Source organism: Cannabis sativa, chromosome 4, assembly GCF_029168945.1.
Source record: "Cannabis sativa cultivar Pink pepper isolate KNU-18-1 chromosome 4, ASM2916894v1, whole genome shotgun sequence".
Taxonomy (NCBI): Eukaryota; Viridiplantae; Streptophyta; class Magnoliopsida; order Rosales; family Cannabaceae; genus Cannabis; species Cannabis sativa.
In genome coordinates, this window is record NC_083604.1 from 38,163,738 (window position 1) to 38,174,820 (window position 11,083).

General features: G+C 39.8%; 1 non-coding gene across 1 annotated transcript; it reads right to left on the reverse strand.

Moving 5' to 3' along the window:
- Nucleotides 1–10,689: 10,689 nt before the first annotated feature.
- Nucleotides 10,690–10,796, reverse strand: LOC115715405 (small nucleolar RNA R71). Its single transcript, XR_009687645.1, has one exon. It is a non-coding gene; the product is annotated as a small nucleolar RNA R71 (small nucleolar RNA).
- Nucleotides 10,797–11,083: the final 287 nt, after the last annotated feature.

Sequence of the window (11,083 nt, forward strand, 5' to 3'; positions counted from 1 at the left end):
TTTAATTTTATTCTGATAATTAGATTTGAGATTTGAAAAATAAAAATCTGAATACAAAATTATACAAAAAATTCAAAATTAATTTCATGAAAAAGCATGGAAAAGTGGAAAAAATGAAAAAAAAAATGCATCTGGCTTGACAACCTCGAAAACTAAAACCCTAGTTGGGGATGTCAACTTGGGCGCTGGGTGAAAGCCTAGCTACCCAAGTTTGCTTTCGGGTTACAGGTTCATGTAATTTTAGCTCCCCATGCATGAATTAGGTTGCTCCATTCCTTCATGGTACAGAATACTGAAAGATACTGTGTTGGATTAATGTTATTTAAATCCAAACTTCCATTATGGAGTTCCTGCGTTCAACTTGGGCGTAGGACTGGGGACCCCTCCCAGGTCGGAACCCCTGCTATGACTCGGGACTACTTAACTTTAAGATGTCATCTTTCTTGCCACGTGTCAAATATTTAAATCCACATCATCAAGGCTGCTCTTGGTGAAAACAATAAATCCTAAAACTTTAAACATAATATTATCCCAATTTGCTCAATAATTTTAGTCATATAAGATATCAATAAAAAGACAATTTCTTGATGAATGAAACCCCTAAACTTTTAATATTAAATTACAAAACATTTAATATAAAATAATAATGAAATTGATATGTAATAAGAGAAAATTAACACATATATATTAATTGTTACACACATTATAGGTCCTAAATCATATACCATAGGTAATCTGATAATACATGATAGAAAAATAAATAACAAACCCAAAATACTAATTTGTATATAATTTTAAACACAATAAAAATAGATAATAATTAGGTATTTGTACCTAATTGATCTATATCAATTACCTCAATTTGATAGTGAAATACTATCAACTATGTCTTCCTCTCTAGATCTCTAAATCAGAAGAAGCTTTATTTATCTAATTATCAAAAAGTATACAATTTTGATGAGACGATATGTATTTATAGAGTTAGGGAGGAGACTTAGCTACATAGCCTTAGTGTGATTGAGCCTGCTCATCAAATGCTTCAATTAACTAGAAAAGTCTACACTTTTGCTTCAACTAGACTTTACACAGATAGATGCTAAGCCCATTAAGCCCATTAAGCCCATTAACTATTGATCACTAACAATATGGATTAGCCCAACAAAATACTATCCAATCAATCTATATTTTACACCAAATAGTTTTTTTTTTTTTTCTAAACTTTATATTTATACTTTGACAAGGAAATTTTTACATTCATATTTTCCCTACTTAATTTTTTTTCTTTCTAATTGCTTTTTACTTAATAAAGATGAAAAAAAATCTCTTATTTATATATTTTTAGTCAGCTTTGGTTGAGTCTTTTTTTTCTTTCCTCTCTCTCTCTCTCTCTCTCTCTCTCTCTCTCTCTCTCTCTCTCTCTCTCTCTCTTTATTTTTTTATATCTCGTTTTTAACACTCTTTCTCACTCTTACAAAAAAAATTAAGAATACTCCTATATTTTTCTATCTTTTACATGATTAATGAAAGTAGTATATTTCTTTTTTTTTGGATATTTTGTAGTTTATTCAGAATTCATTTATGCATGATTTACAGATTTTAACAAGATTAATGTCTTGTTATTGTTATTTTTTGGTTGATTTATAGTTATCTTTTTGTCATTTTGTAGTTATTTTTATGTTGTTATTTATGTATTCTACTATTATTTTATAGTTGTTTTTTTTTTATTGTTTTTATGTGTTTTTTTTACGGTTATTGTTTAATTTATGTGTATTTTTATCGTGTATATTTCCAGTTTATTCTAGATAATATTTTATTGCATATATGTATAATTTTATTTCGTTATTTTTATGCTATTGTTTGGTTGATTTTTAGTTTATAGTTATTTTTTAACAATCACTAACTCAAAAAGGTAAAGAGGAAAAATAAGTTGAAAGAATAAAGTTGTAACCAAAAATTTCATGAAGAAAAAATAATGTAATAGTACAGAAAGATAAATTAAGTTGTCAAAACTACGTAAAAAATATTATAATACAAAAACATATTGAGGAGTCAATATTATTTTACTAATTGCAATTAGGTCAAGATTTTGTTATTTTTTGCTTGCTTTGTAGTTATATTTTTGTTGTTTTACAGTTTGTTAAGTTGTTCTAGGGTTATTTTTTAGTTGTTTTTGAATTATTATTTTATTTTACTCAAACATAGTGTTATCCCAATTTTCACACTATGACTTGGCATCACATGCTGGTGACACGTGGACTTGATTCTCCATATCTGCCTGAAAGAGATGTTTCGAGTAGAACACAACATATACTTGCATGGATGAGGTCCTCCCAACCGAGCAGTGGACAATCCGAGCAGGACATCAACACTTAACAATTCCAGAATTTTCATTGTGAAGCACAAGAGCAATTCCTATAAATTTGGGATCTTATCACAGAGATATGGCAAGTTGTCCAAATCCCACAATTTTTTGTATTCTAAATATGTAATATGTGTTCTTACCAATTATAGACATTGTAAGTAAAAGGGAAACCTTCCCTCAAGCATGTAGCCCTATAAATAGTGATCCATTCTCACTGGTAAAGGGGTCGAAAGAATCACTTGAGAGGGATCTAAGAGAGCATACTCAGAGATTTCACAGTAAGAGCTTTAAGAGAAGAAACATTGTGTTCTTCGTTCTTGAGTCAATACAAATCAAGGGGAGTAGGCTATTACCGAACTGCTCGGGGTCGAACCTCTTTAAAAACCTTGTGTTCTTTATTTATGTTTTCATATTATATCTTAATCATATCCTTTATTGCTTATTATTAAGACTCATTGTAATTGGCTAAAAGCGAGGTCAATATTTTGGTGCTTTCATTGAGAGCAAGAATCATAAACCTGCTCTTTACTTCAAATCTACTCATAAACACGATGGTCGTACAAACTCGCTGGGGTGTAGTCAATCAGGTGGATCCACTGGCAGTAGATCCCACACTGCAGATTCCAGGGAATAGAAGGGTCCCACCAGTCACTAACCCTGAACAACCAATCACCCAACCGCCAACCGCGGGTCATGGTGTGACGTCTCCTATGGCTTGAATCACACCTGGTGTTCAAAAGACTAGAAATACCAGTTCAGCAGCCGATCTAAGTACTTCTAGTAATGGGGTTCCTTCAACAACAAATGCCCAGACAACCGTTGGAGATGACACCGAGATCCAGAACCTTCGTAATGCTCTTGGGCTCATGCAAGGTCATACTAATACTCTGTATCATGATCAGGAAGAGTTCTGTGCAGCAGTGAACCTTGCGTTCGAAGAGCAAAGGCATTAGTTCACCGAATGGAAGGATAGAGAGATGGGAACGTTGAAGTCTCAGCAAGCAGCCATCGACGACTGAACAAAACAGGCCACCGTACTAATACGAGGAGCCTAACAAGTTGCTAATCAACAACCCACGTCCAGCATCTTGATGGGCAGCTCAGACGAAGATCCTGCTAGGAACAATTCCCAAACTCTGAACGGTCAGCCGTCCAATCCCTGGTCACAGGTTCCACCTATGGGCCAAGCGGTGGGCGGTCAGACCTTATCTGGTAATTTGTCAGGAGGGGTTATACCTAATAACTCTGCCCAGACTAGCGGTTCTGGACAAGTTCTCGGCCAAACCAATCAGTCAATGAGACAACCTGGTGTGTCTGTATTTAATAGATTCGGAAAAGCTCATGATCGCAGAGATGATCTAAATAGAAGAAGAGGGTTAGACGAACAATATGTTGCACTAGCCACTCAGCCCGGGGCCCGCGCTCAAGATCCAGCTCAATGAGATCTTGACGTGGCATTGGTCGGCCAAGAGGACGAACAAGTTCATCCATCCGTGCAGGCACAGTTTGATGAACTGAAAAACATGTTCCAAGGTCTGGCCGGTCAAAAGCTCAATGATCTCTGTTATCCTAATTTTTGCACTCTGACGTGGCATCACACGATGGTGACACGTGGAATCAACTTTGAGTATCTGCACGGAGGGTATAGTCCGAGCAGGATGCCTCGTAGGCTTATCTGGAGCAAAGCGATCAGCAATCCGCGCAGAGCCATCAACACTTAGTGAATTCAGCTTTGGCATCGTGAGTCATCAAAGAAATCCCTATAACTTGGGGATCAGATCACAGAGATATGGCAAGCTGTCCAAATCCCACGATCAGTGTATTCTGCATTTATCATGCAATCTTTCTGGTAATATCCATTGTAACAAGAAGGGAAACACTTCCTCTCCAAGTTCATAGTCCTATAAATAGTGATGCATGTTCACTGGGCAAAGGACGAGAGATTTTACCCTAGAGATACCATCTAAGAATTCATATTCAGAGATACTGTTGTAAGAGCTATAATAAAAGGAACCTTTCTCCTTGTTCTTGAGTCAATACAAATAACGAGGATTAAGCTATTACCGAACTGCTCGAGGCTGAACCTCTATAAAATTCTTGTGTCTTTACATTGCTTTACCATATATCGATTGTTATAAATTAGCTATCGCTTACTAAATAAGACTCAATATCGTTGGCTAAAAGCGAGGTCAACATTTTGGTGCTTTCATTGAGAGCTAGAATCAAGAATCGCTCTTTGTTCAAAATCTAATCACAAGTACGATGGTGGTGCAGACTCGTAAGGGCCTGGTTGATCCAGCCAATCCACAGACGGTTGATCCTGCATTGCCGAACCCAAGAAGCGCAAGGGTTCCGCCAGCTGTTAATCCTGAATAGCCGGCACACGTAGGTCACGGTGTAACGACTGCTATAGATGAAATCGCGCCTGGTGTGCAATAGACTGGGAATAACAGTTCAGCACCCAACCAGGGCATTCATAACACAGTCGTTCCATCTGTTACCAACACTCAAACAATTATTGGAGATGATAATGAGTTACAAAATCTCCGTGCTGCTCTTGGGCTCGTGTAGGGTCACACCAATACCCTACATCATGATCAGGAAGATCTCCACGCTGCGGTAAATCTTGCATTCGAGGAACATAGGCGCATGTTTACCGAGTGGAGAGACAGAGAGATGGAAGCGTTAAGGGCTCATCATACAGAGATTGAAAATCGTAGTCAGCAAGCTATTGTGCTGATACGAAAAGCCTACCAAACTGTAGGTCAGCAACCTCCGAGTGTCATCCCCCTAGGTGAGGCAGACGAAGATCCACCGATGAATACTTCACAGACTACAAATGGTCAGCTGCCCAATCCCCGGTCACGAGTTCCACTTGTGGGCCAAGCGGTAGGCGGGCAGACCTTGTCTAGTAATTCATCGGGAGAGGTCATACCTGATGGTTCCAACCAGGTGAATGGTGCCATTCCACCTGTCAACCAAGCAAATCAATCGATAAGGCAGCCAGGCACTTCTGTATTCGAAAGGTTGGGGACGACTCACGACCTAAGGAATGATCTCAACAGAAGGAGAGGAGTAAATGATCAGACTGTCACGACGATCGTTCAGCCCGGAGCCCGTGCTCAAATTCCCGGTCAGAAGCATACTGATGTTATTCAAATCGACCAGAATGCCGAGCAGGTTAGCCCAGCCGTACAACCACAACTAGACGAATTTAAAAATATGTTCCAAGGGATGGTTAGACAAAGAAACAATGATCTAGAGCTGCACCGAGCACGAGGAACTCCTTTCTCTCCCGAGATCAATCTTCTGGCAGTGCCCCACAAGTTTAAAATGCCAACATGGAATATGTATACAGGAAGAGAAGATCCTCTTTCTCACCTCAAGTATTTTGAAATTCAAATGGATTTACAAGGGGTACGAGGAGATGTGTGCTACAGAATCTTTCCTGCTACCCTATCAGAAGCCGCCCAGCAATGGTATTTCAAGTTGGCCCCTGGAAAGTTCAGTTCATGGAGAGCATTCTCTTCGAAATTACATGCATAGTTCTCCTCCTCTCGCCAACTTCCGTTGCATCTGGGAGACCTGGTTGAAGTCAAGCAAAGACTAGGCGAACCTGTCAGAGCATATATCAGCAGATTCATGACGGAGGCGACCAAAGTTTCACGGATAACTGAAGATGGAAAGTTATCCGCGATACTGGGGGGCATTGAAGTCGTCGGTGAACTTTGGAAGGATATAAGGAAGAATGGGCTGGTAGACTCATTGAGTGATTTTCTTGACCGTGCAGAAGGCTTCATCAAGCTCAAAGAAGCCATTCAACGAGTAGAAGGTGAGCAAAAGCCTGGCAAGTCGAAAGCTTCTTCTACTGGAATATTTGCCCAACTCCCCCATTACTCAAATAATTTGAACTCAAGTGGTAAGCGTTCCAGCAACAACCACAGGCAAGGGAATAGGAAGAAGGGAAAGTTTGCTGAGAAATCCGAACAAGCTCCCTGGGTGAATCAAGCAAAGAACATTGCATTCACTATCTTGACTGAAGACGTAGAAAGTATTTACATGGCAACTCAGTCGCTGGCCCCATATAAGAAACCCGGGCCCATGAAGAAAGATGTCAGCAAGAGGGACATGACAAAGTTTTGTCGATTCCACGGAGACTATGGCCATGACCCTAATGTATGCAATAACCTGAAGCGGGAAATTGAATTCTTGATAAGGAAAAACAACTTACACTTGCAGAAGTATGTCAAGACCGATCAGGGTCAGAGGAACGACAATAACCAAGAGTTACTACCTCCACCGGTAGATGGGCATCGACAAGTCATCATTGGAGGCCCGCATATTGCTGGAGATTCGGGCAATGCTCGGGAGAGGTATGCCCGAACAGCACAGCACGAACAAGAAGAAGTTATCGCCGTGGAAGAAAGGAAGCCCAAAGTTCCATGAGCAGGAGGGCCTACCATAACTTTCAACGATGAAGACGCTGTCAAAGTTAGATTTCCAAACAACGACCCGCTGGTCGTGGAAGTCCAGATAGCCAATAAAATGGTGGCTAGAACAATGATTGATAATGGAGCCTCTTCCAATATCTTGTTCAAAACTACTTATGAAAAGATGGGAAGCTCAAGGATCTAACCCCATGTCTCCTGCGTGTCTTTGGTTTCTCCGGTCAAGGAGTCGCACGTCTATGACAAATTCGTCTACCCCTCACTGTTGGACAAGCTCCGACGAGCATGACTATCATGGCACAGTTCCTGATATTGGATGTTCCTTCAGCTTTTAATGTAATGCTAGGCTGACCCGCCTTGTATGACTTAAAGGCTGTCACATCAATATTCTACTCATGCTTGAAGTTTCCAACAAAGAATGGGGTAGGGTGTCTGAGAGGAAACCAACAGTCTGCTCGGGAATGTTATAACCTTACAGTGGCCAAGGCTAAGAAGGAAGTATCCTCCAGCCAGAGCACATATAAAGGAAAAAACATTCCCATGTAGGGAACTTCCCAAGGCGGGGATGAAGATGTGAATCCTTGACTTGGGGACCCAAGCAGTAATGTTGTACCTGTGGAAGAGTTAGAAGAGATCGAGATCGATCCAGATATCCCAACCATAAAGCTAAAGATCGGAAAGGGTGTGTTGCTCAAAGTAAAATCAGAATTGATAAAATTTCTGAGAGAAAACCTAGACGTTTTTGCCTGGTCACATGCGGATATGGTTGGAATTGATCCTTCTATCATTTCGCACGTTCTGAATATTTATCCTAACTTCCGGTCAGTCCAACAAAAGCGAAGACCACTGGACAAAGAATGAGCATTAGCCCTCAAGGAAGAAGTAGAAAAGCTGCGCAACAACAATTTTATAATTGAGGCTTTCTACCCAGCTTGGGTCGCAAATCCCGTATTGGTGCCCAATCCGAACAAGAAATGGCGAATTTGTATTGATTTTACAGACCTCAACAAAGCATGCCCCAAAGACTGTTTTCCACTTCCAAGGATCGATGAGCTTGTAGATGCAACAGTAGGGTGTGAAATATTAAGCTTCATGGACGCTTATTCAGGCTACAATCAAATTAAAATGAATCCACCAGACCAAGAACATACAAGTTTCCGAACAGATATGGGTCTATATTGCTACAAAGTAATGCCGCTTGGTCTAAAAAATGCTGGAGCGACATACCAAAGATTGGTAAACATAATGTTTAAAGACCAGATCGGACGAAATATGGAAGTGTACATGGATGACATGCTCGTCAAATCCAGGAAGGCTGGGGGGCACATAGACGACCTGGACGAATGCTTCAAAGTCCTCAGAAAATACAATATGAAACTAAATCCCTCAAAGTGTTCCTTTGGAGTCAGCTCGGGAAAGAATTTGGGTTTCTTCGTCAATGCCCGAGGAATTGAAGCCAATACAAAGAAGATTCAAGCCCTCCTGGATATGAAGTCGCCAACTAAAACCAAGGAAAAGCAAAGTTTTACTGGTCGGATCGCTGCACTCAGCAGGTTTGTTCTAAAATCAACATATAAGTGTGTCCTATTCTTCAATATCCTGCGAGGAAACAAGCAGTTCGAGTGGACGGAGGAATGTGAAAAAGCTTTCCAAGAGCTAAAAGCACAACTTGCAAAACCTCTAGACAGAGAAGAACTTGGAATATACTTAGCTGTCACGGAACATGCTGTAAGTGCCGTGCTAATCAGAGAAGAGGACAACATACAACACTCAGTCCATTACATTAGTAAAAGAGTCATTCAGGCCGAGGGCCGACACCCATTTATAGAAAAGCTCACATACTGCCTTATTCTAGCAATAAGAAAATTAAGGTCTTATTTTCAAGCTCATCCTGTTCGGGTGTACACTGATGTTAGGCTATTTTTAGCCTATATTTTGGATCGATTTTATGTGTGGTTTTCACTGTGTTGGGACAGAATTACGCTTGTTTTCTATGTTTTCAGGTTCTTTGGAATAATAGAGGTCTCGGGATGAAAAAATGCAATAAAAGACGAGCTGAGCCAAGAAAAACACTTTGTGAGGAAAGATGCATATCTGGCTGCGGCTAGATACAGCTTGGCCGCGGCTAGATCACGAAGCAGGGAAGAAGGTTTTTGAGGCTACAGTCGCCGCGACGAGATACACCCTCGCCGCGGCCATTTGAAACTTACAGAAAGGTATTTTTAGGCACTTATCTGGCCGCAGCGAGAGGAAGCTTGGCCGCGGCGAGATCCCATACGGCCCAGGGGTATTTTTGTCCATCGAACCCTAAAAATTAGTTATAAATGGAAAACTGCGATTGGAAGTGAGAGGAAGCGATTTGGAACCCTAAAACATAGTAGAGAGCGGCAGGAAGAGCAGAGTGATTCAAAGTGAAGATCCAGAATTCATCCACCAATAGTTTCTTTCTCTATTCCTCTTTAATTTCTTTATGTTGAATATTGTTATAGGAATGGTTATGGATTTATTTCTGAACTAAATTTCCCATTTAGGGAGGATGATGATTGTTGTTTAATGTTTTGCCTAGTTGATGTTTAATTGCCATTCCTCCATTCTTGTTTGTGAAATTATCTTAATTTGTTCTTAATTTCATGTTTAAGATTGATCACCTTGTGCATGCTTTATGATCTCAATTCGAAATCTGAAAAGTGAGAATTGAGAATGCTAAAATTTGGATAATCGATGTTCTATGTGAAACGAGAGTATTCACATGACTTATGTGACAAGTAGATTATTACCTAATACTGATTTCATGTTAGTTTAATTAAGGAATTAATTAGATGACATGTGATTTAGAACCTAGAAGATCTGAAAAGAGCTAGGTTACTCTATAATCTGTCATTTACTTCAAGAATAGGATAGCAATTAGGCATTAACAATTTAGGTAAACAACAACAGGATTCTCCTCCCTATCATCTCATCTTGCTTAACTTTAAATTGTGTTACTACGTTTTCTGAATTACTTTATTTCTTTTAAATCATAATTATTTTTCGATTTTCCAAATAGAATTATAGGTATAGTTTAGTAGTAGTTATTCCAATTCCTTGTGGTTCGACCTCACCTGTGTGAGTTTACTACTTGATTGTGTATACTTGCGTAGTGTTTATAATTTTCGTAACATGTTTTTGGCGCCGTTGCCGGGGGATTGTATAAAGAGTAATATTACATAAAATTATACTAACTTCTACTTTGGTATATTTTTTTGCTGAATTTCTAACCTTTCTCTTGCAAAACTGTTCTTATCTATTTCAGGTATTTTGAGTGCATGCGCCGCCAAGGGCAAGCAGTTGTATTACCCGTTGACCCTAAAATCGAGAAAACTTGTAGAAGAAATCGAAAGAACAAGAGGCAAGAAAGAGTTTCAGCAACTGCTGAAACATCAGAAATCATGGCTGCTAATGTGAATGCTAATGCTGCAAACAATGGAGGTAATAACGGTAATAATGGCGGTGCCGTTGAAGATCAAGCTAATGGCCGTAGCTTGAGAGATTACATTCTCCCTACTCTTACTGGAGTGCAGTCATGTATCAGGCCACCGGCAGTCGATGCGAATAACTTTGAGATCAAACCTGCCATACTTCAAATGGTGCGATTCTCGCCCGCTTGGTGGCCTCCATTCTGAAGATCCTAATCTGCATCTCTCTAACTTCATGGAACTTTGTGAGACTTTTAAAGTCAATAGAGTTAGTGATGATGTCATTCGTCTGAGACTGTTTCCATTCTCACTCAGAAAACGAGCCAAGATCTGGTTGAATTCCCTGCCACCCAACTATATTGCCACTTGGAATGACTTAGCCACGAAATTTTTGTCAAAGTTCTTCCCTCCAGCAAAGTCAGCCAAGTTGCGAGGTGAAATCAACAACTTCTGTCAGCAAGATAATGAATCTCTCCATGAGGCTTGGGAGAGGTTTAAAGATCTAATCAGAAAATGCCCTCATCATGGTATAGAGAAGTGGATGCTGGTTCACAATTTCTACAACAGGTTGGTTGGTAACACTAGAACTCTGATAGATGCAGCAGCTGGTGGAGCTTTTATGAGAAAGAGTGCTAATGAGGCTTACAATCTATTGGAGGAGATGGCTCTAAACAATCAGCAGTGGCCAACTGAAAGGAGTCAAACTAAGAAAGTAGGTGGTGTGCTAGAGGTTGATGCCATTACAAAGTTGACAGCTCAGGTTGAGGCCTTGACAAAGATAATCGCAGGGCAAGCTATCAAGCCCAAGTTGTTTGTGA